Source organism: Vespula vulgaris, chromosome 17, assembly GCF_905475345.1.
Source record: "Vespula vulgaris chromosome 17, iyVesVulg1.1, whole genome shotgun sequence".
Taxonomy (NCBI): Eukaryota; Metazoa; Arthropoda; class Insecta; order Hymenoptera; family Vespidae; genus Vespula; species Vespula vulgaris.
In genome coordinates, this window is record NC_066602.1 from 528651 (window position 1) to 555784 (window position 27134).

At 30.3% G+C, this 27134-nt stretch overlaps 3 long non-coding RNA genes across 4 annotated transcripts in view; 2 read left to right on the forward strand and 1 right to left on the reverse strand.

Annotated features, from left to right (window-relative positions):
* Positions 1-1351: 1351 nt before the first annotated feature.
* On the forward strand, positions 1352-3320 carry LOC127070183 (uncharacterized). Its single transcript, XR_007784309.1, has 5 exons — positions 1352-1479; positions 1873-1932; positions 2018-2160; positions 2274-2690; positions 3056-3320. It is a non-coding gene; the product is annotated as an uncharacterized LOC127070183 (long non-coding RNA).
* A 2578-nt stretch (positions 3321-5898) lies between these two features.
* Positions 5899-13429, forward strand: LOC127070182 (uncharacterized). The gene is made up of 3 exons (XR_007784308.1): positions 5899-6028; positions 6269-6499; positions 11431-13429. It is a non-coding gene; the product is annotated as an uncharacterized LOC127070182 (long non-coding RNA).
* Positions 13430-20714: 7285 nt separating this feature from the next.
* Positions 20715-27134, reverse strand: part of LOC127070125 (uncharacterized) — a 22911-nt gene continuing 16491 nt past the window's right edge. For both annotated transcript variants that reach the window (XR_007784190.1, XR_007784189.1), the window contains exons 3-4: positions 24056-24365; positions 20715-23945 (exon numbers count right to left, since the gene is read on the reverse strand). This is a non-coding gene — a long non-coding RNA (uncharacterized LOC127070125). The remainder of the gene's footprint in view (positions 23946-24055; positions 24366-27134) is intronic.

The following is a 27134-nucleotide window of genomic DNA, read 5'->3' on the forward strand; positions in this document are numbered from 1 at the left end:
GGTCGTAGGGACATCCGACGATGCACGCGAATCGTGGACCAAAGTGGAATATTTACTCTAATGTAGGAACGTTCCTTCCTATATAAGAAGATTTCTTCGCGGAACCTTTATGGATTACATATTTCTGAACCCTCAGAAGGATTCAATGCTGTCGGAAAGGTAAAATAAAGATCAATAATATCGTTGACAGTGTTCTTCGATATCGAACTATGTTTATTTTGATAGCAATTAGTTAGAAAATTATATATACGACATTTAGTACAATGCCATGAGTGAAATTGGGAACGATAAGGAAAATATTGGGACGAATAAGAATGATTCCAAAAAAGAAGATCTGCGAAACATTTTTGAAGCCGAAGAGGAAGAAAGAGGAGATACAAGATATGAAGATGTCCAAGGTGAGTTTAAAGATTATTTGTACATACATCTGCGATTTACGACCTTCCCTACATATCAAGTACTTTCGTTTTAAACGATTCGGTATTATTCCTCTTCATCATTTTCCTTCGGCACGCTTTGATGGGCCAGTTCAGGTGGACGGGAACGTGTGGCGCGGTCCTGTGATCATACCTCTCGTGCCTGATTTTGAAAACATGAAAGGTATTTCTTCATAAGTCTTTCCCTTATCAAACCAATGACAGAATCAGACAATTGGATGAGACGATTGTATAATTCAATTATCTATTTAAATGCATCATTTAATTACTCGGCTACATCTTTTCATAGCTATGGACGCGACAGTGATTTAATTATTCCGTTCGAACGAGTACATCTTCTTTGAAATTAGCTCCCTATTGGAGAAGTGAAAACAATGATCCAATAATCCCTCCAGTTATCTAATACTTCGTATGTTATATTCCAAACTAATCAATTCCTAGGAAAAAATTTTATTTGTTAATTTTTATTTGAGAATTGGTTGTTTCTATTACGTATAAACAAGCACAGCGAGGATATTATTATATTTCTAGTAAGAAAATATTTGTAGTTTCCAAAAAATGAATAAATATGAATAAATCAATTTAAACAATAATTTTCCTCTCGGAAAGAAGGTAAACACAATTCGACTTTTAGAAAATGGAACGATCGAAAAGATATGAATATGGAGAATGAATAACAGTGGTAGGAAAGGAGAAAGAGGGATCAAAAGGAGAAAAGAAAGATATAGACGAAAAGAAAATTCCATTTTACGATAATATCGATCCAAAGTTACTGCTAATATTGTGAAGAGGTAAACGAAGGCGCTACCCTCGTGAATATATGTAAAAGAGGAAGTGGAACTATACAGCGCATGAGCGAGTCAATTTGGGTGGAATTCCGACACATCCACGGAAGTTGAATAAATCGTTCATTCTTTTTCGAGTCGTCCTAGAAGCACGTTCATGGGGGCTTTTGAAAATGGACGGTCCGGAGTAATATAAAAGCGCCTCTTCAGTCGCGATAATGGAAACCATCTTAAACAATTTAAGCAACACGCTCTCGGTTAGTAAAATCTTATTTGAATTTTATATATTTACAGTTTAATATTAACGCATTCTCCTGTATTTTATACAATTTTTTGTTCAATTCTACTGTTTTATATATAGTATATTTTCTAATATATCATAGAATGTTGTACAGCTTTTTATTATTATTTTACATTATATCTTACATCGTGCAATTTGTCTCGGATACATAATTGTGTAATATTAAACAGAGCAAATAGTATAATTAGAGTTATTGGTTCCAAAATTTAGTGAAATATTTAGACAATATTAATAAACCTTGGGATCGTTATATTTGACAATCTCCTTTTTTAATTAACTGCTTGTTACAGATCTGTTTTTCGATAAATGATTCTTAATGCATTATTAAGTAATAATTGTTTTCTTAAAGATAGTCCGGCAGATCAAAATTATTAAAGGAGGTAGATAGAACTATTTTCACTAGAATATGGTAAGTTCATTAGATTCGGTTTAATATCAGTTCATATATATTTTCCTTTATTTACTATGCAAATGATATTTCCTTCCATTTCCAGAACAATTTTACATTCGGTGTTACCACACAGTTTGCGAGAAGTTGATATTATTTACACACATTTCGAGAAGAGTCCAGCGAAAAATTCGAAGAACCAAAGAAAAAATAACGGGAACTGTATACATCAATTCCTGGCAATTTGCTGTAAGTAATTTTTTATTTTCTTGATTAGCAGCGTTCAATAATTATAATAATAGATTTTGTGAAAATTCTGCTTTAAATTTCTAAATTGATCGTATTATATTCCTATTGTTTAGGAGACAATGACTACACAGATTGGCTTCCCAAATCATGTTGCATAAACTAGAAATCTGTAACACTTCTGATCCTAATGATGCATACGTCGATATATTCTTAAGGATACTTAGTAAAATGTTTGAATCAGTAGAAAAGATGACTGATCCGGTAACTGTCCAAATGAATCATTTTACGACATTACAAATAGCGAACTACCACCATTTCAAGATTTATGTCTATCGGAAAATAAATTAAAAATATTTGTTGCTTCGTAAGTGTCCCGTGGGGTGTTCAACGGAATGTATTCTTGCTAAAACAGCGGTTTATTTAACTTCTCGTACATCTATTTCGTTCAAATGAATCTAAAATTACCGAAAGTGTTAAGTTTGAAGTATTCACCTGTGGAAAGAGAGGGCAATCATCAGATTCATTCAAAGGTTCGTTTTTATTGATATTACACGTAGCGACGCATCACAGATGCAACCACTCTGAGATCGAAATTAGAAATTATTGAAAATGTAGATTAATACTATTTTATCTTTCTCGTGCGTTACGATCTTTGTAATGTTCAAACAAATTATATATATATATATATATATATATATATATATATATATATATATATAGAATCTGTCTGCCATCTGAAAAGAATAATGAAAATTTCATTCATTGACGCAGCAAATATAAGGAAAAATTTTATTTAATTTTATCGCCAAGCTAACTTTAGACAATATGTAATGAACTAACAAAGGTCTAAGTGCAAATTGTTTTATCTTCCTGTATTAATAATTACGTATTACAGGACTGGCTGTATAAAAGCAATTCGCTGAATTATGAATTGAAATTGATAAATGGAGATAAAAAAATTAAAATAGGGTTTATCTTATCGAGAGTATGTTGTTTCAAATGATGTAAATGATATAGTCCATTATCGTGCCTGGGGGGGTGCTTATATATAGTTCCATTTTCTGGAGTTCCCAAGAACCTGCATGGATGACTACGAAACTTAGAATCAACAGCTTGTATTCCTCTTTAAAGAATACAATAAATTCAATGATCAAATAAAATTTTTTTACCATTTATTTAGGCCCCACTATTTTGCAGATATTAACGAGATGTTATTTCTTCCGCGGTAATATCATCAGAATGTTCCCAATAATCATTGATAGATACTATCTCAAGGGGGAAATTTCTATTTAGTTTTAACCTTCTTTTTTCCATTCGATTCCACTTATCGGTCATTCTCTATACCTCATCTCTCTCTCACTTGATTATTTTACTTTGTAATCATCGAGTTTGGTTTATCTACTTTTCAAGGAGGACCTTATGTTTGAGGTACATATTTATTCATATTTATATAATTTTCGTGAAGAGAACGTCGATATTATCAAGAAAAGAGGACTGCCAAAATTGTATTCAAAAGAAAAGATTATCTCAAGGAATGCCTCAAGGCTATATTCTTGTCAAAATAAGGAAGGAGATATATGCATGCACGCCCACAGAACCGCACACGAAATCCCGCCCACATGAACTATCGCGCATGAGCGAACATAAGAGCACAGGTGCATGGAGGGGGGTATTAAAAAATCGTTTACCATGAAGATACTTGACGAAACGTTTTGAAGAACGAAGTGTATACATGCTTTTTCATTAAATCCGAATCGAAATGTATTTGCGCTACGCTGTAAATTAATTGTTCCATATACCTATATTTCTGAAAAACGTTCATTATGTTATTTTAAAGTACATGACGTGAATATTCCACAAACAATTTAGAAACATTGAACCAAACACTTCGTCTCTAAGAAGAGATAATCAACATATTGAATCAAATAATTAATCAACATAATTAAAAAATTTAAACTGACGTTATAACGATGACACGGTGAGGTAAACATACACTGAATATTTAACGCATAATTAAAAAGCGTTCCCGGGCTAACACTCTTATGCCGAAGAACGGTAAATCTTTTGATCGTACATGCAGATTTAATCATTTTCAATGTTAAACCAGTACCAATGTTAGCCTGAGTACCATTTGAATTCCACTTTAATTCAGATTCCGTTTGCTACGGCGTACAGCCGTTCGATATATCCTCTCCCACCACACTCGCTTATATCCTGTAGCTAAAGCCACTTATCTTTGGAAACATTCAATAACATATATTCCGTCTCTTCGTACCACCATTCGTATGATGCTTTGTAAAACAATGGCATATTAATCTTGCAAGTTTTGTCGTCACCTCCATTATAAACATTTGGGCTTTTTCTTCCTTTTCTTCCTGGTCAATCTCGATTACATAATGAAGGCGGAATAGAACACAATATTACGGATCACGTAAAGAAAAGGATTATGTTTGAAAGGGAAACGCGTTCCTTCCAAACCCAGTGCGTTGATTGATACTACCGTCAAGAAGCATTAAAAACGTTTTGGAAATCGTTGATACTTTTAGATAGTAGAATTCCGCCGATCGATACTGTATAATTGAGTGTCCGCGCATAAGATATATAGATATATTTTTCTTTTCTTCCTTTCTCTAAATTCGAGCTATAATAATATACTATTAAGCGTCATATCACGTCACCTCTGGAGAATTGTAACAAAAGACTAAAAATGTTCAAGCACAACGTTTTAGATGATAACACCCGACAACTTCGAAAGTCATTTGCTTGATCTTCCACGATAGATGAAGAATATGTTTTTGACGAAGGCTTCTTCGAAACTATTTTCATACAAATGTATTTGTTCATGTAAAGTACTATATATAAGGATCATAATGTAATTAATTCTCAAGCTGATCATTTCACATTCGATCTTACTTTTATTATGACCAAAAAAAATATGTATATTAACGCCCGGAAGAAATTTTTATTATGAAAGAATATCGAGAAAAGTGTGTCGTTTAATGGAATGAGAATCTTTGCTAGAGAAGAAACAATAAAATTGAAGCAGAAGCGCTTGTTACAATCTTCTGTTATGCAATGTGGATTATTTCATATGGTAGTTAAAAAGGGACAATATTAATTTTTGGAATTGAAAGATGTTCGTCGAGAAATTCATTTCCCTCCAATACATATTCAATTATATCTTCTCGGTTCGTTCGATCGCGTAAATTTTGATTGATTTGCGTACATCGTGGCCAAATGAAATACTCTGATGAGAAATCGATGATACTAGAAAAAAAAAATGAAAACTGATTCTCTCTGAATCCATATTCCTTGCTACGGCATTGAAAAAAAAAGGATATTTGTAAAAAAGTAGAGTGTTAACTTAAGTAACACAAAAAGAATAGACAGTAATATTACGAAAAAATCTGTTAAGCAATATTCTTTGCTCAAAATTAATTCTTATTGATATATATTTTTAACAACAAGGACAGGATATAAATTATTTGACAATTTTCAAAATCCTTTAGTTAATTTAGAATATCTTGTTAAATTAGTAAAAAGTATGGAAAAAAGCGAATGAAGGAAGAGCATATAAGCAGAAGGATAATGATACATCCAATTAATAGAAATCAATATAGAAATTCATATTCTCACAGTTTATGACCTTTTCTCTTCTTTCGAACATATAATAGGAAATATTGATTAGTCTCTTTGAAACGTATTAACCCTTTGCAGAGGGCGGCCTCCTTGATGCCATGGTAACCAACCATAGCAACGAGCGGGGGATGAATATCGTCTGGCTGAGGACGGCGAAAAAGCTTTACGTCATTCCCTCGGTGGCTGTCGAACTAGTAATACGTGAGCAAGTTTATATTATCAATATAAGGTAAATTTATCAGTAGTCATTAATATGTGATTTATTATAAAATTTCAATTATATTTCATCGAAATGAGACTGATTTTCGTGATCAATAACATCATAATTATAATTTGTTGCTTTCGGAATGATACTTTATATAACTTAAAGGCGCGTAAATAGATTTATCATTGATAGCTACGCAATTAGATGAGCAATTGAGTGTCTATCGTGAGTCTTTACTAACCTAGGAATTTTAAATTATTTTAGAGATATAATAGACAAATCGAAGGTTCAGTTCCAAAAGTCTTGAAGTATTGCAAAGGAGTCCAATTGACTTACATTTGAATTTAATTCCAAAGAAGATACTCGAAATTCAACTACGCACAACGTGGTAATGAATTATTCGACATCCGAAGTGATACATATTTACATCGGTACCTCCTGTTCTTCCGACCATAAGTTCTACATGGATAGTACAAAGGCTGTGTTTACCGAAAGGTAAGATGTTTTAAAGATAAGATATATATTTTTTATTCGAAAGTGTAATGTGGAATATAAAATCTCTATCATAGGTATATTTTATAATAATATATTGAATTTTTATATAAATTTTATGAAGTCCATTAATGTATTTCCATTTATAAGTGATTTCAATTCAAATCTTCCGCGTCATATGAAACCCATTTCGCGAGAAAAACACCTAATTCTCCGATGTATGGAAGAATGTGACCCCATTACTAGCGCATTACTACAGTAACCATCGATTTTAATACTGGATTTTTCTGAACGATGTATGAAAAGATCAGATATATGTAACTTGTAACATATCGTTTCGAAGTTTCTATATAAATTTCATGTTTTATACTAAAGCGCATTGGGTTGCGAAGTCCGAAGAGTGATTCAAGAAACAATTCGAAAATCTAACCAAAAAAAGGACACTTAGCTATTCCTCATAAATTAAGTTCTCTTAAATCTTCTTATATTGATATATTGCAACATAATGGTACTACAGAGGAAGATTTGATACTGAATAATCACTTTTTTACATGTTTGATTACTATCCTCATTTTTGGAAAGTAGATTGGACTACAATTTGTATACACAAGTGTTATAATCAATATATCCGTAAATTCGGCTTCTGTGTAATTATTATCATTTGTTGGAATTGCTTTCGCCTTTTATTTTCTTTCGTATGTATTTGAAACAATTAAAAATTCGTAGATTAGTTAAGATTGATCAAAGCTATTCGTTCATTTTAATTGTATAATTACCGAAGATAAGTCAGATGATGCCATTGAAGTGTTACTGTAACTTCTATACACAACAAAATAATAATTATAATGGGATGAATCAAGAGAATCAATTTCATTGCTATAATATAGAAATGTAACTTTGTATTAATTCTAATGCAAACGGCAACTGCTAAATTTAAAGATTATTGATGGAGTAAAAGAATGACAAGTGAGAATGGAGAAATTGTTTCTGCCGTTTCAATTGCTTGTAAAGATGTTCTTTCGGACGTATGATGTATATACACCTCGGGCATATTTCACGTATGGCACTCACTCGTGTATTACTAGTTCGAAAACCATCGAAGGAATGACTTTCCTTGGCGAAATTAATCTCAGGTCGTCCCGTTATAAGACCATGCTTCCTACATAGTTCATAAAAAATTTCTTTTTCATTAAAAGAATGTCAAGATTTACAAGGACGAGGAAGTTTCAAGTCATAAGAAATACCGAAAAGGAATTCCGTATAGAAATTTATACGGATACGTTAGAAAAAAAGTATATTAATCGCGAAGAAAACGATAGAAGTGATAGTAATGACATCCAGCAAGAAGAGATTTCATATATAATGCGAGGGATCATAGTGTGGGAAAAATATTCATTCAACATTTATCATAGACAACTTAGAAAGTTATGAAGGACAAAATTTTATTTTTTTTGCATAAATATACAATCCTCCATGTCTACAAATTCATATAAACCGAATATCATTGTAACTCATTAGTTGGTTTCATAGTTATGATTTATAATATGATGTGAATCGTAGGACAATGTTTGCGCAATAAATTACCATCGGTTTCCTTATAGCTAACTTTCGAGCGGTTGCCGAGCAGACAAGGTTATTACGTTTTGCTCTCCTTAATTGCATTCACAAACAGAAAGATCAAAGATGAATTTAAGAGGAATTAATTAAGAGGAAGGAACTTCTCTAACAAGCTCTTTTAATTCGACATCTTACCTTTCTTTCTTTTTCTTCTTCTTTTCTTTTTTTCTTTATAGTTTACAATTTGTACTTAACTAACGGATGTTGACGATTGACAATTAAGTTTTTTCTTATTTGTATGCTTAAGAATGACAATCAATACAAATTAATTTTTCCTTTTTTTTTATCACTTGAAACTATCATTTCTTTTCCTTTATTACGCAATAATAAAGAATATGGATTCAGAGAAAATCTTGTCATCTTTACTGTTTTTTTTTATTTTCGTTATATCGTTTTTTTCTCTTATTCGTATTTCGTTTTAATACGCTTCTGCGCAAGTCAATCAATATTTCCTATTACGCTGTCAAACGGGCCAAAAAGACCGCAGTGTATATCGTTTGGGAATAAATGAATTTCTCGACTAATCCCTTTTAAATCGACATATTATTAATGTCCCTTTTTAACTACCATATGAAATAATCCATATTGCACGAATACATATTGAGATAGACGTTTTTGCTTCATGTTTATTGATCGCTCTCTAGTAAGGATTAATATTTAATGAAAATGAATTAATTACGTTATTGATATTCTCTCATAATAAAAATATCTTGTGCACCTTAATATACACATTTCTAATTCCCTTCAGACAAACCGCGGCTAGTAATGTTATTCACGCAAAAAATACTTTTTTCCCAATTTCTTTTTGTCTTAATAAAACTTCTATTATAGATAAATTGATCATTGTGAGAAGTAATTAATTGTGCTTTTACTTCTTTAGTTTTTTTTTAGAGTTGATCGGCGTTGATGACGAAAAATTGTCCTTGTCTTTAATTTATCCATAAAGATCCATATCCTCTTCATTATGTGACTAAAATAAATCAGGAAGAAGAAGAAAACAAAATTTACAGTGGTAGTTACTACACATTGACAAAATTAATATAGCGTTGTTTTCGAATACTTCATTCGGATGGTAATATGAAGAGACGGAATATCCCATTCTCAAAAGATCAAAGTGGGTTTTAGCTGGAAGTTATAATCGATTGTGCTGAGAAAGATTTTTCGAAAGGCTGTCGGATTTTGTAAGCAGGACCTTGTTCAAAGGAGAATTGAAATGAAATGGAGGGATGTTTATATTTCAAAAGTATTAAAGTTGCTGCGACAATTAAAACATTCACCGTTTTTCGATATAATAGTAAAAAAAAATATTATGTGAAATACTTTACAATCGGAATAGTTTTGAATTTTACATGAAATATTAAGGCCACGTTTAGATCACCCTATATTCAATCAATTTATATTCATAAATATTCATAATATTTAATATACGTTTTTCAGTGATATAGGAATTTAGACGAAATAATTTTGCTAGGTAGAGCGAATTCCCTTATTAACGGTATTGATCGGGATTTAACGATCTGTACGTACGTAATACCTTCTCTCATACATATAGTCAAGCACCGTCATATTAATCGATTTGTTATTACAACCCTCCATATACTAGCGGGATTACGTGCGCCAGTTCAAGTGGGCGGGAATGAGTGGCCATGTCTGCGTTCCTCTATTTTATTTCGAAAACAAAACAGGTATTTTTTCATTAGTTTCCCTCTTATCAAACCATGCAGACAAATCGATAACACGATTAGCGGTATAATTCAATTATCTATTTACTTATAGCATTTAATTACCCGTTCAAGTCTCCTGCAGAACGATGTACCACGACTGATTACATACTTCTATATAAACGAGTACATTTTTCTAGAAATTTACTCCCTATTGATGAATATAAAATAATAATCCTATTATACTTTTAATTATCTAATATTTCGTATTTTATGTTCCAAATCAAGTTGGTGCTTAGAAAATAGTCCACTGCTCTGCAAAATATGTAACCGTGTTATCAAATGATGAATCTAAATAGGCAATTGAATTATACAGCTAATCACATCTTCCAATTATCAGCTTGGTTTGATGAGAGGAAGACATATGAAAAAATACTTTCCTTATCTTCAAAATAAGTCAGGAGTTGAACGTGCACACGCACACAGGATCGCGCAGTCCATCCCATTACTCACACTGTCGCAGATAAGCGCCCATCAGAGCACACGCAGATGGAGACAAATAATAACGAAGGTTTTAAAACCAAGGTACTTGAAGATAAGTACGGGAGAACGTATTAGGTACATCCCCCACCAGAACATATCAACCGGGTAATTCTCTCTACGCAGCAAATTACTTCGTCCATATTTCAATATTGTTTTTATCAGTATATATGTACGATTTATAATTTTTTGTTCGCGTTTGATTGTGATAATTTTTCAAAAGATCGAATCGACGGAGGAAATATAAAAATTTACATAAAGTGAAATAGAAGGCGATGGATATGTGCTTCACTGTTTGCTATGCAGTTGTCTGCAACTATCGAAAATGTCTTGAATAAATTTAAATCGTGTGAAGAAGAAGAATGTTTTACTTTCAAGAAATAGAAAGGGTAGAAATGATATAAAGTGTTAAATTGATATTTCCTTTTATTCCTAGGATATAGTTTTCGATGCGGTGTTACCACACACATTGCAACAAGTTGATATTCCTTATATACACATCGAAAAGAATCGAACGCAGAATTGAAGAAGCCATTAAAGAGAAATATTAATGATTACTACGTACTTTTATTCCTAGCAATCTGCTGAAAATAATTTTCTATTTCCTTGACTAGCGATAAATAACAATTATAATAATAAAATTTCGAAAATTCTGCGTTATGTTTCTAACTTGATCATATTATAGTCTTATTGGTTTGGAGACCATAGAGATTGGCTTCCCATATCATGTTGCATAAACTAGAAATCTGTAACACTTCTGATCCTAATGATACATACGTCGATGTATTATTAAGGAAATTTAGTTAAAAATTTGTAATAATATAAAAGTATCTTGGAATGTTAAAATTTAACAGTTTCATATTTTAATTAATTAGAGTTATTACAAAAGAGTATTTCATTCGATTGATGATATGATAATATGGGTTATAAGTAATTATAGATACCACCCACCAAATATAACAATAATAATTTGCTTAATTACGTTTATTCGTACAGAGAGATATAATTATTTTCGTTACATGATTACATTTTTTTATAATAACCACAGAGAAAACCTTACATAATAATTTTTCTTATAGACATGTACGTGAATGTAATTTTTTTCATTCTTTGCAGGTGGACAATAAGAGAGCTTTGATGTTTACTCGCCGGCGTAGAAAGGAAGACTGATACGGTAATCGTTCAAATCAGTCATTTGTTGACTTTACACATTGACAACAACCACCATTTCAAAATTTATGTCTAATAGAAAACAAATTAAAATTATTTGATATTTCATCGATGTTCCGTGGCGTGTAACGTTTAACGGAATCTACTGCTGCTTAAACAATGGATAGTTTAACTTGTCGTACACCTATATCGTTTAAATGAGTTTAAAATTATCAAAAGTATTAAGTTTGAAGTTTGCACCTTTAGAAAGAGACAACAAGTGTACAAGTCATTCAAAAGCTCCTTTTGTTGACATTACACGCAGCGACGCAACTCAGATGCAACCATCTCGAGATCCATATTATAAATTATTGAAATTTTCGTTTAAAACTACGTTATGTTTCATTGGACTTCAATTTTCTCGCTTAATGTTTAAGCGAGTATACTATCGTTTAAGTATTACTATCATGGAAATATTTTATCTATCGATTATATATTATTTCTAAAAAGTCATCAAGTTGAAGTGCTATAAAGATTATTATAAAAATAATATTCAGTTTATCAAATTACCAAGAAAAATGATACAAATTCTTCGTTCTTTAGGTAGAGAGATAAAAAGCATGGAATGATTTCTATTTTGATATTCTTCCGTATTTATTCTTTGTACTTGGCGTCCTCTCGGACGTTAGCTAATAACAACACGGCGGCACTAAGTCGCGCAAACGTGGTATATAGTGTAACATACTTCTTTCCATAGAATCGAACCAAATTTTCGAAATAGAATCGAAATTCTATTCCATATAATTTTTTACGATGACAAGTTTTGTAGCAATTTTTGTACACTATTTTTATTGTTATCATTATCTATGAGATTTCCTTATTTTTATGATGAACTCTCTGAGAGGACATTTGAGTATAAGGGGTTAAAAAGAAAAATAAAGCATGAATTAAAATCTAAGAAGTAATTGAAATTAAAGGAAAAATAGTCGTTACAAAATAGTCTTAAAAAAAAAAGCAAACGAATATATATTCAGAAAGTGTATCAAATAGTTACACTTTCATATTTCTTTATGCGTGCAGTAGATGTAAACCCAATTGTTGATCTATATTTACTGTTCTCCTAATTTTTCAGAAATTCTCTCAAAAATTTATTAATCATGGAAAAAAGTCAAATAAGAATAAAATTTCATTTCTTAGTTGAGTTCTCAATACATATTTGTTTGCTTCTTTCTTTCATTGGTGTTTATTTATTCATATTTATTTATTTCTTTCGAAGAGAACATTGACATCAAGAAAGTAGTATTCAAAAGATTCTATTTAGAAGGAAAAATTATTTTACGGAAAGACTATCTTCCTACAACATTTATAACTTATGGTTACAGCCACGTCAATCGGTTAGTCAAATAACGATAAATGAATAATTAAATTTTAATATATAGTAATAGTACAAATATGTATATAATATAAAGTCTAATAGATTCTTGCTATGTTAAATGGTGTATTGTATTATATGCATATTGAAAAATTAAATCATACGCATAATGCATTCGGAAAATACAAATATTATTTTACTAAAAATATAATAAAATAACTACTACATGCTTGGTTATATATAATAAGAAATAAACGATTGCAGAAATATAATACTATCATACGACCTAACTAGTTTAGAATGTGATACACGCGATGTTGTATAATATTATGCAATATTATATATGCAATATTATATATATTATATAATTGAATTGAATTTTTAAATTCTTTGATTAGGAATACATTTGTAGGAAAACCTATTCGTTCCTATGAAAGAATTGAATCGGTAACGTAGTCTATTGTTTCGCAAAAGACCTAACCGGCTAATTAAATGATACAATTAAATAGGTTATTGAATTATATTGCTTATCCTATTATCCAATTGTTTACTCGCTTTGATGAGGGGAAAATAAATGAAAACGTTCCATTCTTATTTTCAAAATGATACATCACGTGTCTGTTCACATTTTGGTGCACGTGAGCGCATACAAGAGCACACTCAGAGATGGAGGGAGATATTAACAAAAGGTTCGAAACAAAGGTACTTGACGATAACTATAGAAGAACGTATTACGGACATCCACTGTAATTAAATCTCTGTCAAAACGTATTAGCAGGGTAATTCGCGTTAGTTACCAAATTATTTCGTCCAAATTTCAATATTTATGAAAAGCGCTAATTGCAAATATTTTTTAAGTACATGTCATCAATATTATGACAAATAATTTAAAAAACAGAATTCAAAATTTTTCCATTCTTAATTATATCGAATGGTTCTTTAATTTAAGTCGATAAAATACCGATGACGTGAGCGTGGACATATTATTTAATGCATAATTTAATTTCCTCTATATTAAATTATTTTATATGACATACCCGTCTCACTTCCATTCCAATTCCCCTTTGATCTTTGCCCCGCATGGCCCTTCGACAAATCCTTTTCAGCACAATCGCATATACGCCCCAGTTGAAGCAGCTCACGGTTGGATGCTTTGAAACAGTAAATCCCTTTCATTTCCTCGTATCATTGTTCCAAGCTTTATAAAACTGCGTCATATTGCTCTTTTGAAACTTTGTCATCAAGCACAAATGATTTTTCTTTTTTTTCCTCTTCCGAGATATTTCCAGTCAGATAATGCATACAACAACATCAAAAGATTTAAGAGCATTTAATGTATGAACAATAGCTAACAATGTCCTTTCGTTTCCTTAGATTTATCAGCTGCTTCTTGAACCACTCTTTTGCTGTCACAATGCAATTCCCTGTATTATAAAAGATGAAATTCATATAAAAAATTGGATAAGATAGTGACAAGTTATTTATATCTGATTTCTTCGTATCTCATTTATTAAAATTCAATATTGAAATCGACGGTTGTGATAGTAATACTCTAGCAATAGCAACATGTTTTTTCCGAATAATTAGGCGCCCTTTTCGCTAACTTGAGCATCATACCATTTAGAAGATTTCTAATAAATTCACTTTTCAATAGAAATACTTTCGTCGACTTCATAAAATTTGTTTCAAAATTGAATAAATTATTATAAAATATATTTATGATACAGATTTTATATTTCATATTACATTTTAGAATAAAAAATTTATATCTAATCTCTAAAATATCTTACCATTCCATAAACACAGCATTGAATGATTTACCATTTAGATATAAGATTAAAAAGGTAAATGTTTTCATATCCTAAGTTGGTTGATAATTAGACATTTATCCATGTAGTATCCATATAGAATATATTGTTGGATATACGAAGAACAGGAAGTGTTAATATAATATATTTTATTTCGGATATAGTATACTTAATTACCACGATGAGTACCATTGAATTTCGTACATCTTCTTTAAAATTGAGATTCAAATATTAGTTAATTTGAAAATTTTGTACTACTTTCAGATTATCAGAACTGCTTTCCCCTTCGTTTCCTCCATCTCTGAAACAATTTAAAATTCGTAGATTAGTTAAGACTTGCAATAGAAATACAATTGATCATGTAATTGTATAATTATCAAAGATAAATCTGATTACGCTCTTTTAAGTGATATAAAGTACTTTTTCCGAAAAGCAAAAAACAATAATTAAGATGGTATTGATGAAAATCAGTTTTATTTCCATAATATATAATTGAAATTTAATATAAATCACACACCAATGACTAATCTCTAATAATTCACTTTATATTGATAAAATAAATAAAAGACTAGTGAGAATGAAGATATTGTTTCAACCGCTTGAACTGCTTGAAAAACTACTCTTTGGAACGTATGAAGTATACATATTGCGAATATTTATTGTACGACACTTGCTCATATATTATTAATTCGACAACCACCGAAGGAATGACGTAAAACTTTATCGCCGTCTTCTGACAGGCGGTATTAATACCCTGCAAAAAGCTTTGGATTGACTTAGCGACCAAGAAGACACCCTCAGCAAAAGGTTTTACGTAGATTAATCAATATTTCCTATTATATAATCGAAAGAACCGAAAAGGTCATAAGATGTAAGGAAATAAATTTCTATATTGATATCTATTGATTGGATGTATCATTATCCTTTTTTTTCTATGCTCTTCTTTCGTTTCTTCTCCTCCCTACTTCGCTTTACCATTTCAAATTAGATATTAACTAAGGATTTTGAAAATTGACAAATAATTTTCTTCCTGTTCTTGCCGTTAAAAATATATATCAATAAGAATTCATTTTGAGCAACGAATATTGTTTGTATTTTTTTTCGTATATTACTTTCTATTCTTTATCGATTATTTAAGTTGACACTTAAGTTAACTTTCAAAGTTGTCGCGTGTTATCATCGAAAGCGTTGTGCATTGACATTTTCAGTTTTTTGTTACAGTTCTCTTGTATCCTTAAAAATACCTATCAATAAGAATTAAATTCTAATTTTTTTTCACCTCTCGAAAATATCATTTCTTGTGCTTTATTACGTAATTATAAAAAATATGGATTCGGAGAAAATCTCTCGCCATATTCATGTTTCTCTTTTTCGTTATATTATCTTCTTCTCTTTTACGTATTACATTTCAATGTGCTTTACGTAAATTAATTAAAATTTCCTATTACGCGGTCGAACGAGCCGAAAAGGCCAAATGGGTATGAGTTAGGGGGAAATGAATATCTCGACCAAACTGTTTTAATTCGATCAATAATTTTTTTTCATTTTCTCTTTCTTCCATCTTTTCTTTACAGTTTTCGATTGAAAATTAACTAAATAATGCTGACAATTGACAATTATCTTTTTTCTTATTTGTATCCTTAAAAATACCTATCAATGAGAATTAAATTCTAATTTTTTTTTCATCTCTCGAAAATATCATTTCTTGTGCTTTATTACGTAATTATAAAAAATATGGATTCGGAGAAAATCTCTCGCCATATTCATGTTTCTCTTTTTCGTTATATTATCTTCTTCTCTTTTATGTATTACATTTCAATGTGCTTTACGTAAATTAATTAAAATTTCCTATTACGCGGTCGAACGAGCCGAAAAGGCCAAATGGGTATGAGTTAGGGGGAAATGAATATCTCGACCAAACTGTTTTAATTCGATCAATAATTTTTTTTCATTTTCTCTTTCTTCCATCTTTTCTTTACAGTTTTCGATTGAAAATTAACTAAATAATGCTGACAATTGACAATTATCTTTTTTCTTATTTGTATCCTTAAAAATACCTATCAATGAGAATTAAATTCTAATTTTTTTTTCATCTCTCGAAAATATCATTTCTTGTGCTTTATTACGTAATTATAAAAAATATGGATTCGGAGAAAATCTCTCGCCATATTCATGTTTCTCTTTTTCGTTATATTATCTTCTTCTCTTTTATGTATTTCATTTCAATGTGCTTTACGTAAATCAATTAAAATTTGCTATTACGTGGCCGACAGGTCTGAAATGACCGACAAGTATATGAGTTGGGAGGAAATGAATATCTCGTTGAATCTCTTTTAATTCGATATATAATTATGATTCCTTTGTAACTGTCATATGAAATAATCCACATTGCATGACCATTCGAATATTATGACGATTGCTTCTGCTCCATTTTTATTGATCTGTCCCTACCATACATTGAAGAAATGAAATTAATCCTTTTATTGATATTTTCTCATAATGAAAATATCTTTTGAGTCGTCAATATACATATTTTTGATTCCTATCTGACAAAATCGACCAAAGATTTTGTTTACGTAAACAATATTTTCTCTGATCATAATAAAACTAACATCGTGGGTAAATTGATCAGTATGAGAAGTATTTGCTTCTTCATTATGATCGTTAGATATAGTATCTTCCTATGAACAAATACATATATAAGAAAATAGTTTCGAAGAAACCTTCGTCAAAAACAGATTCTTCATCTATCATGGAATATTAAGCATTTAACTTTCGAAGTTGTCGCGTGTTATCATCGAAAGTGTTGTGCATTAATATTTTCAGTTTTTTCATATTTTTCTTCAATAGTGATTTCACGCTTTATATTATAGCTCGCATTTAAAAATAGGAAGAAAAAGAATTCATATGTATATATCTTATGCGCGGATAATGAAATACATAATATCGATCGGCAGTATTCTATTCTCTAAAATTATCAACGGCTTCCAAAGCAATTTTAATGCTTCTTAGCAATACTATGAATCAACGTGCTGGGTTTGACAGGAAAGCGTTCTCTCTTCAAACATCGTCCTCGTCTTTACATGATCCATAGTATTGTGTTCCATCCCGTCTTCATTATGTGATCGAGATTAACCAGGAAAAGGAAAAGGTGAAAAAGGAAACGTTTATATTGACGGTGACGACGAACCTTGCGAGATTAATATCTGCGCTCTTTTACGAAGCTTCATTCGAATGGTGGTATGAGGAGTCGGAATATATCTTGTTGAAAGGATCGAAAGATAAGCGGCTTTAGCTACAGGATATAATCGAGTGTGGTGGGAGAGATTTATTGAAGGGCTGTTCGCCGTAGCAAACCGCATCTGAATTAAAGTGGAATTGAAATGATACTCGGACAGGTTTATCTTTGAAAATGATTAAATCTGCATGTACGATCAAAAGATTCACTGTTTATCGAAATAATAATGTTTACCCGGGAACACTTTTAAATTATGCGTTAAATATTCAGTGTACGTTTACTTCACCGTGTGATCATTATACATCGTTAACATAATTAAAAAGAGAAGAAGAGTTTGGTTCAATGTTCCAAATTGTTTGTTAGAATATTCACGTCATGTACTTTAAAATAATATATAATGAACATTTTTCAAGAACATAGATGTTTGGACAAATTAATTTATTACGCAACGCAAATACATTTTAATTGGGATTTAATGAAAATGTGTTACACATTATGTTCTTTCATAATTATCGTTCCATACGTATCCTATTTAACGATTTGTTATTACCTCCCACCATGCATGTGTTCTATTGTGTGCGCTCGGTCGCGGTAGTTCATGTTAGTTATATGCGGTCATTGAGAAATTAAAGTTAATATATTTGGAAAATAAGAATATCATGTTACTAGAAATATAATAAAATCGCTGTTATATTCAGTTATACGTAATGTGATATAAACGATTGGAGAAATATAATATTTTGCTTGGAACTAATTAGTAAGGAACATAGTATATGAAATATTGCATAACTAGAAGTATAATTAGATACTTTTGTTAAATTCTCCAATCGGGAGTAAATTTTTAGGAAAATGTAGACCAATTTAAGAACTAAATCAATAACGTAGTACATCGCTCTTGAAAAGAACTAACAGGGTAATTAAATCATGCATTTAAGTAGATAACTACATTATACGATAGTAATCGCATTATCCAAACGTCTGTTTGGTTTGATGAGAGGAAAACAAATAAAAAGCTAAGTAGCAAATTAGTTGATTCAAATCCAGATTCGGTTTGTTACAGCGAACAACCCTTCGATAAATCTCTCCTACCACACTCGATTATATCCTCCAACTAAAGCCGCTTATCTTTAAATCCTTTCAACAAGATATTTTCCATCTCCTCCTACCACCATTCGAATGAAGCTTTGTAAAATAGCGCCGATATTAATCTCGCAAGGTTCTTCGTCACCGTCGATATAAACGTTTCCTCTTCCATTTTCTCCTCCTCCTGGTTAATATCGATCACATAATGAAAACGAGGTGGAACACAATACTATGGATCACGTAAAGACGAGGACGATGTTTGAAAAGGAAACGCTTTCCTGTCAAATCCAGCACGTTGATTCCATAGTATCGCTAAGAAGCATTAAAACTGTTTTGGAAGCCGTTGATAATTTTAGAGAATAGAATACTGCCGATCGATATTATGTATTTCATTATCTGCGCATAAGATATGTAGATATGAATTTTTTTTTTCTTCCTATTTTTAAATGCGAGCTATAATATAAAGCGTGAAATAACTATTGAAGAAAAATATGAAAAAACTGAAAATATTAATGCACAACACTTTCGATGATAACACGCGACAACTTCGAAAGTTAAATGCTTAATATTCCATGATAGATGAAGAATCTGTTTTTGACGAAGGTTTCTTCGAAACTATTTTCTTATATATGTATTTGTTCATAGGAAGATACTATATCTAACGATCATAATGAAGAAGCAAATACTTCTCATGCTGGTGAATTCACTCGTGATATAATTTCTAATATGACCAAAAAAAATAGGAAAAAAAATATTTTTTGAACGAGAAACATTCTTGGCCGATTTTAACAGATGGGACGTCGGAACTAATCTACGAATTTTAAATTATTTCAGAGATATATCAGATGAAACGAAGGCGAAGGCAGTTTTAATAGCCGGGAAATATTGCAAAGGATTGATATTTGAATTGTAATTACTTCCAAAGAAGGTACACGAAATTCGGCTACGTTCAACGTGGTAATTAAATATTCGACATTCGAAGTGAAACGTATTTACATTGGTACTTCCTGTTCTTGCGTACATCCGACAATAAGTCCTATATGGGTAGTAGAAATGTTAGACCATCAACCAGATTAAGATATGAAAACGTCTTCCTTTTTACTCTTATATTTAAATGGAAAATCAATCAATGTGGTGTTTACCGAATGGTAAGATATTTGAGAGATAAGGTAGAAATTTTTTGTTCTAAAATGTACGGTGGAATATAAATTCTCTGCCATAGGTATATTTTATAATAATTTACTGAAGTTTTAAACAGATTTTATGAAGTCGACGAAGGTATTTCTATTCATAAGTGAATTCATTACAAATCTTCTAAATGATATGAAATCCAAGTTGGCGAAAGAGGTACCTAATATCACAAGTATTAAATTTGAAGTTTGCACATTTAGAAAGAGAGAAATGTCAAAGTCATTCAAAAGCTCCTTTTGTTGACATTACAAGCAGCGATGCAACTCAGATGCAACCACTTCGAGATCCATATTATAAATTATTGAAATTTTCGTTTAAAACTACGTTATGTTTCATTGGACTTCAATTTTCTCGCTTAATGTTTAAGCGAGTATACTATCGTTTAAGTATTACTATCATGGAAATATTTTATCTATCGATTATATATTATTTCTAAAAAGTCATCAAGTTGAAGTGCTATAAAGATTATTATAAAAATAATATTCAGTTTATCAAATTACCAAGAAAAATGATACAAATTCTTCGTTCTTTAGGTAGAGAGATAAAAAGCATGGAATGATTTCTATTTTGATATTCTTCCGTATTTATTCTTTGTACTTGGCGTCCTCTCGGACGTTAGCTAATAACAACACGGCGGCACTAAGTCGCGCAAACGTGGTATATAGTGTAACATACTTCTTTCCATAGAATCGAACCAAATTTTCGAAATAGAATCGAAATTCTATTCCATTTAATTTTTTACGATATTTTTGACAAGTTTTGTAGCAATTTTTGTACACTATTTTTATTGTTATCATTATCTATGAGATTTCCTTATTTTTATGATGAACTCTCTGAGAGGACATTTGAGTATAAGGGGTTAAAAAGAAAAATAAAGCATGAATTAAAATCTAAGAAGTAATTGAAATTAAAAGAAAAATAGTTGTTACAAAATATCCTTAAAAAAAAAAGCAAACAAATATATATTCAGAAAGTGTATCAAATAGTTACAATTTCATATTTCTGTATGCATGCGATAGATGCAAACTCCATTTTTGATTTATATTTACTTTTCTCTTAATTTTTCAGACATTCTCTCAAAAATTTATTGCAATTAGTCACGCTTGAAAAATAGTCAAATAAGAGTTAAATTTCATTTTTTAAATAAATTCTCAATATATATTTGTTTGCTTTTTTCTTTTATGTTCTTTTTTTTAATTAAAATTTTTTCTTTGATTTTAATTTATCGTTTAATATTCTTTTTAATTTTAAATTAATTTATATACTTAGAAATGCACACACCGAAATAAATACTTTATCAACATCTAGACAATTATATAACTATGTATGTATATAAATACGATTAAATTTTAGTATATAGTAAGATATATATATGCATATATATATATATATATATATATATGCATATATATACATATATATATATATATATATATATATATATATATATATATACATATATGTTTAAATACACACACACAGATACATAAAACGTATATATATAAAAAGAAATATATAAAATTATCGCTAATCTAATATTAAACAATATGTAATGGACTTAAAAACGACTAATCAAGATAGTTCTATGTCCCGCTATTAATAATTACGTCTTACGCAACTGACTGTATAAAAACAATTATCTTCTACTAATACATTCAGATTGATAGATCGAAATAAAAAAGATTTAAATATGACTTATCTTATCGAGAACAGCTTGTTTAAAATGGTATGTACGATACATATTCCATTATCGCAGATGATGACTTATATAATATCTTTTGGATCTTTAAAAAACATACATGGAAGGTTACAAGATTCAAAATGAACATCTTGTAATCCATTCCAATGAACATAATAGATTAAAATATGTAATAAATTTATTTCTACTATTTTTTCATTTATTTTTACTATTTTTTCTACTCATTTTTTTCTACTCTTTTTATTATTAAATCGGAACTACCGTAGATGGTAAATTTTTTAAAAATTTTTATTCATGCTTTTCTTTTTGATTATTTCACTTCTTTTGATTCATCTTATCGATCATTCTCCATATCAATGTCCTTTCGATCATTTTACTTTGTAAATATCTAATTTTGTTTATCCCCATATGGGGAAGTTAACTATTTTTGGTATTTACTTATTCATATTTATTTATTTCTCTTGAAGAGAACATTGACATCATGAAAGTAGGATTCAGAAGATTCTATTTAGAAGGAAAAGTTATTTTACGGAAAGACTATCTTCCTACAACATTTATAACTTATGGTTAGAGCCACGTCAATCGGTTAATCAAATAACGATAAATGAATAATTAAATTTTAGTATATAGTAATAGTACAAATATGTATATAATATAAAGTCTGATAGATTCTTACTATGTTAAGTGGTGTATTGTATTAGTGTTATATTATATGCATATTGAAAAATTAAATCATACGGATAATGCATTCGGAAAATACAAATATTATTTTACTAAAAATATAATAAAATAACTACTACATGCTTGGTTATATATAATAAGAAATAAACGATTGCAGAAATATAATATTATCATAGGAACTAACTAGTTTAGAACGTAATATACGCGATATTATGCAATATTATGTAATATTATATACGCAATATTATCTATATTATATAATTGGATTGAATCTTTAAGTTCTTTGATTACGAATAAATTTTTAGGAAAATCTATTCGTTCGTATGAAAGAATTGAATCGGTAACGTAGTACATTATTTCGCAAAAGACCTAACCGGCTAATTAAATAATGCAGTTATATAGGTAATTGAATTATGCAGCTTATCCTATTATCCAATTGTCTGTTCGCTTTGATGAGGGAAAACAAATGAAAAAATTCCATTCTTATTTTCAAAATGACACAGCATGTGTCCGTTCACAAGCACGTAGAACTGCGTAGGTATTCCTGTTCTAATGCTAGTGAACATGAGCGCACATTAGAGCACACTCAGGTAGAGGAAGATATCAACAAAAGGTTTAAAATAAATACTTAATGATAAGTATGGAAGAAAGTATTACGGACATCAACTATCATTAAATCCCTGTCAAAACGTATTAACAGGGTAATTCGCGCTACGTATCAAATTATTTCGTCCAAATTTCAATATTTATGAAAAACGCTACTTACGAATATTTTTCACATATATGTTGTAAATATTATAACAAACAATTTGAAATACAGAATTCAACATTACTCCAATCTTAATTATATCGAACGGTTCCTTAATTTAAATTGATAGAATAACGATGACCTGAACGTGGACTTTTTATTTCATGTATAATTTAAAAATATACCTCTGCTAACGTTATTACTTCCAAAAACGGTGAATTTTTTATCGTCCCCGTATGTTAAATTATTATGTATGATATACTTCCCTCAGTTTTATTTCAATTCCCACTTGATCCTTGTTCCGCGTGGAACGACGGACGGCCGTTCGACAAATCTTTCTGAGCATAATAGCATATACCTTCCAGCTAAAGCCGTTCACATTTGGATCCATTGAAAATGGCAAATCCCTCCCATTTTATCGTACCACCGTCCCACGCTTTATAAAATAGCATCATATTGGTCATTCCAAAGTTCGTTGTCAAGCACAAATGTTTTCTCTTCTTTTTCCTCTTCCTAGGTATTTCCAATCACAGAATGCATACTTCAACATCAGAGACACCAGATAATAAGGTGTCTCTCTCACCAATTTGGATTTCATATTTTTTAGAAGATTTTTTTAAATTCGCTTATCAATCGAAATACATTTGTCGATTTCATAAAATCTGTGTCAAAATTTAATAAATTATTATAAAACATCCCTATGATACAGATTTTATATTCGACAGTACATTTAAGAACAACAAATTTGTACCTTATCTCTAAAATATCTTACCATTTGATAAACACAGCATTGACTGATTTTCCACTTAAATATAAGAAGAAAAAGGAAAACGTTTTCATATCTTAATTTGGTTGATTGCAATTATACTATCCATATAGGATTTATCGTCGGATATAAGGAAGAACAGGCCAATGAAAATATGTTTTACTTCGGATATAGAATACTTCATTAACATGAGATAATGGAATTTCGTATATCTTTTTTGGTATTATAATTCAAATATCAGTCAATTCGGGCCTTTGTAATACTCGTAGGCTATTGGAATTTTACTGCTTTCGCCTTTGTTTCCTTTAGTAAATCTCTGAAACAATTTAAAATTCGTAGATTAGTTAAGATTTACGATAGATATTCAGTTGTTCATCTAATAGTATACATATATAGTTATTGAAGACAAATCGTTATCTAAAATAATCAACGGCTTCGAAAACATTTTTAGTGCTTCTTAGCGATATTATGAATCAACATGCTGGGTTTGACAGGAAAGCGTTTCCTTTTCAAACTTCGTCCTTCTCTTTACGTAATCCGTAGTATTGTGTTCCATCCCGTCTTCATTATGTAATCGAGATTAACCAGGAAGAAGAGGAAGAAGAAAACAAAACGTTTATAATGACGAGGATCCTTGAGGAGACTAATATGGCGCTGTTTTACAAAACTTTTTTCGAATGGTGGTAAGAGGAGACAGAATATATCTTATTGAAAGGAACCAAAGGTAAGCGACATTGGCTAGAGGATATAATCGAGAGTATTGAGAAAGAGTTGTCAAAGAGCTATTCGTCGTTGCAAACGGAGTTTAGATTAAAGTGGAATTGAATGGTACTCAGCCAGGTTTATTTTTGAAAATGATTAAATCTGCATAAACGATCAAAAGATTCACCGTTTATCGGGATAATAGTGTTAGCCCGGGAACACTTTTAAATTATGCATTGAAAATTCAGTGTATGTTTACGTCACCACGTCATCGTTATACTAGTTTAAATAAATATTTAAACTATTTACTAAACTAATTATTAAATTGATTATCATAGTCAGATTAAATAATTATTTAATATAATTAAAAAGAGAAGAAATGTTTAGTTCAATGTTCCAAATTGGTTATCATGATATTCACGATATGCATTTAAAAAGTATTTATAATATTTAATGTACGTGTTCAATAATATAGGGATTTCGACCAACTAATTTGCGGCTTATCTCGCATTCTCGTTTTAATGATTCATTCGAGGTATAATGATCCGCAGATGCGTATCACGTTCCCCCATATTTATCGTCAAGTACCTTCATATTGATCGTAGTATTATTATTATATTCGTATTATTATCTCTCTCCGTCCATGTGTGTACTTTTGCGCGTGCGGGAGCGTATTAAAGCAGATGGGATGATTGTGCGATGCTATGGGCGTACGTGCCTATAATTCCTCTCGTATCTTGAAAATGAGAAAGATATTTTTTCATTTCTTTTACTCTCATCAAACCAAGCAGACATTTGGATAATACGATTACCTGTATAATTTAGTTATCTACTTAGATGCATAATTTAATTACCCTGTTAAATCTTTTACAGAACATGATTAGTTCTTATATAGGAATGTCTACATTTCCATAAAAATTTACTCCCGATTGGAGAATTTAAAAAATTATCTAATTATACTTCTAGTTATGCAATATTTCTTATACTATGTTCCTGACTAATTAGTTCCAAGAGAAATATTATATTTCTCTAATCTTTTATTTCTTATTACGAACAACTGAGTATAACGGCGATTATATTAAATTTCTAGTAACATGATATTCGTATTTTCCGAATATATTAACCGAATGTTTTAAATTCCCAATAAGCATATATATATAATATAACATTGATATAATAATTGCCCCAATATAATAGAGATTCATTGTACTTATTAAAGTTATTATTATTATATCAAAACATAAGTAATAAATGTTGTAGAAAGACAGCCTTTTCATGAAATTAGTTCTCCTTCGAAATACAGTTCTTTAAATTCGAAAAGGAGATATGTAACATTAGATTTAACAAAGTATAATGATTAATAGGAATAGGGGGAATCAAAAGAAGAAAAAAGAATCAAAAGGAAAAAAGAAGGATAATACGTAAAAGAGATCTCCCCTTTACGGTAGTAAGGATCCGAAATTATTAGGAACATTTCGAAGGGATTACTAGGGATGATACCCTCGTTAATGAATACCCACGAAAAAAAGCGAGTGGAAACAGTACACGCTCCAACAATTAAAGAGCTTACTACCTATATGCGGTAGTTGAATAAGCTATTTATTCTGAATGGAGTCGAAATCTTCTTTCAGGCAAGATTCAAAGAGTTTCTAAAGAGGGGTGATCCAGAATAATATATAAGCTCCCAATTAGTCACCATAATGGAAATCATTTATAACATTTTAGACAACATGCTCTCGGATAGATAAATCATATTTGAATTTTACACCGTTTAATATTAACGCAAAAATTCATTTTCATTGATATTTTTTTTCTTTTTTTTACCATATTATATACAAACGCATAATTCTGTATACATATATATGACCTACATTCGCGATGCTACATTATAGACCATATTATAAAATTTCGTGTTTAATACTACGACATACCGCTTTATAATATACTATAGAAAGTTGTACAGTTTTTTATTATTATTTTGCACTATATTTTACACTGTGCAATTTCTTTTCTGTATACTATTGTATAATATTGAACAAAGAAGATAGTACAATTAGAGTTATCGGATATAGGATATTTTTGTTTAGACGTTTATACGATTATATCGTATAATCGTATATAGAGTCAATTTGTACAGCTGTTGGCTACTACATGATATTATTGCGTGTTTGCGATCCCTATGATATTACTTATTGACGAGTCCGACAGACTGGTTGATTTTCTTGAGTGATACTAGTTGAATTGCTTGCTTATCGGTCAGTTAATCAATTAAAATAGAGATACATGATTCAATGAGAATGAGGCTACAAAGAGGCAAATGAAGAATCTTCGAGAGATACATATCAGCAATCGAACTGGTATCGTCTGTTTTCATGATCAATAT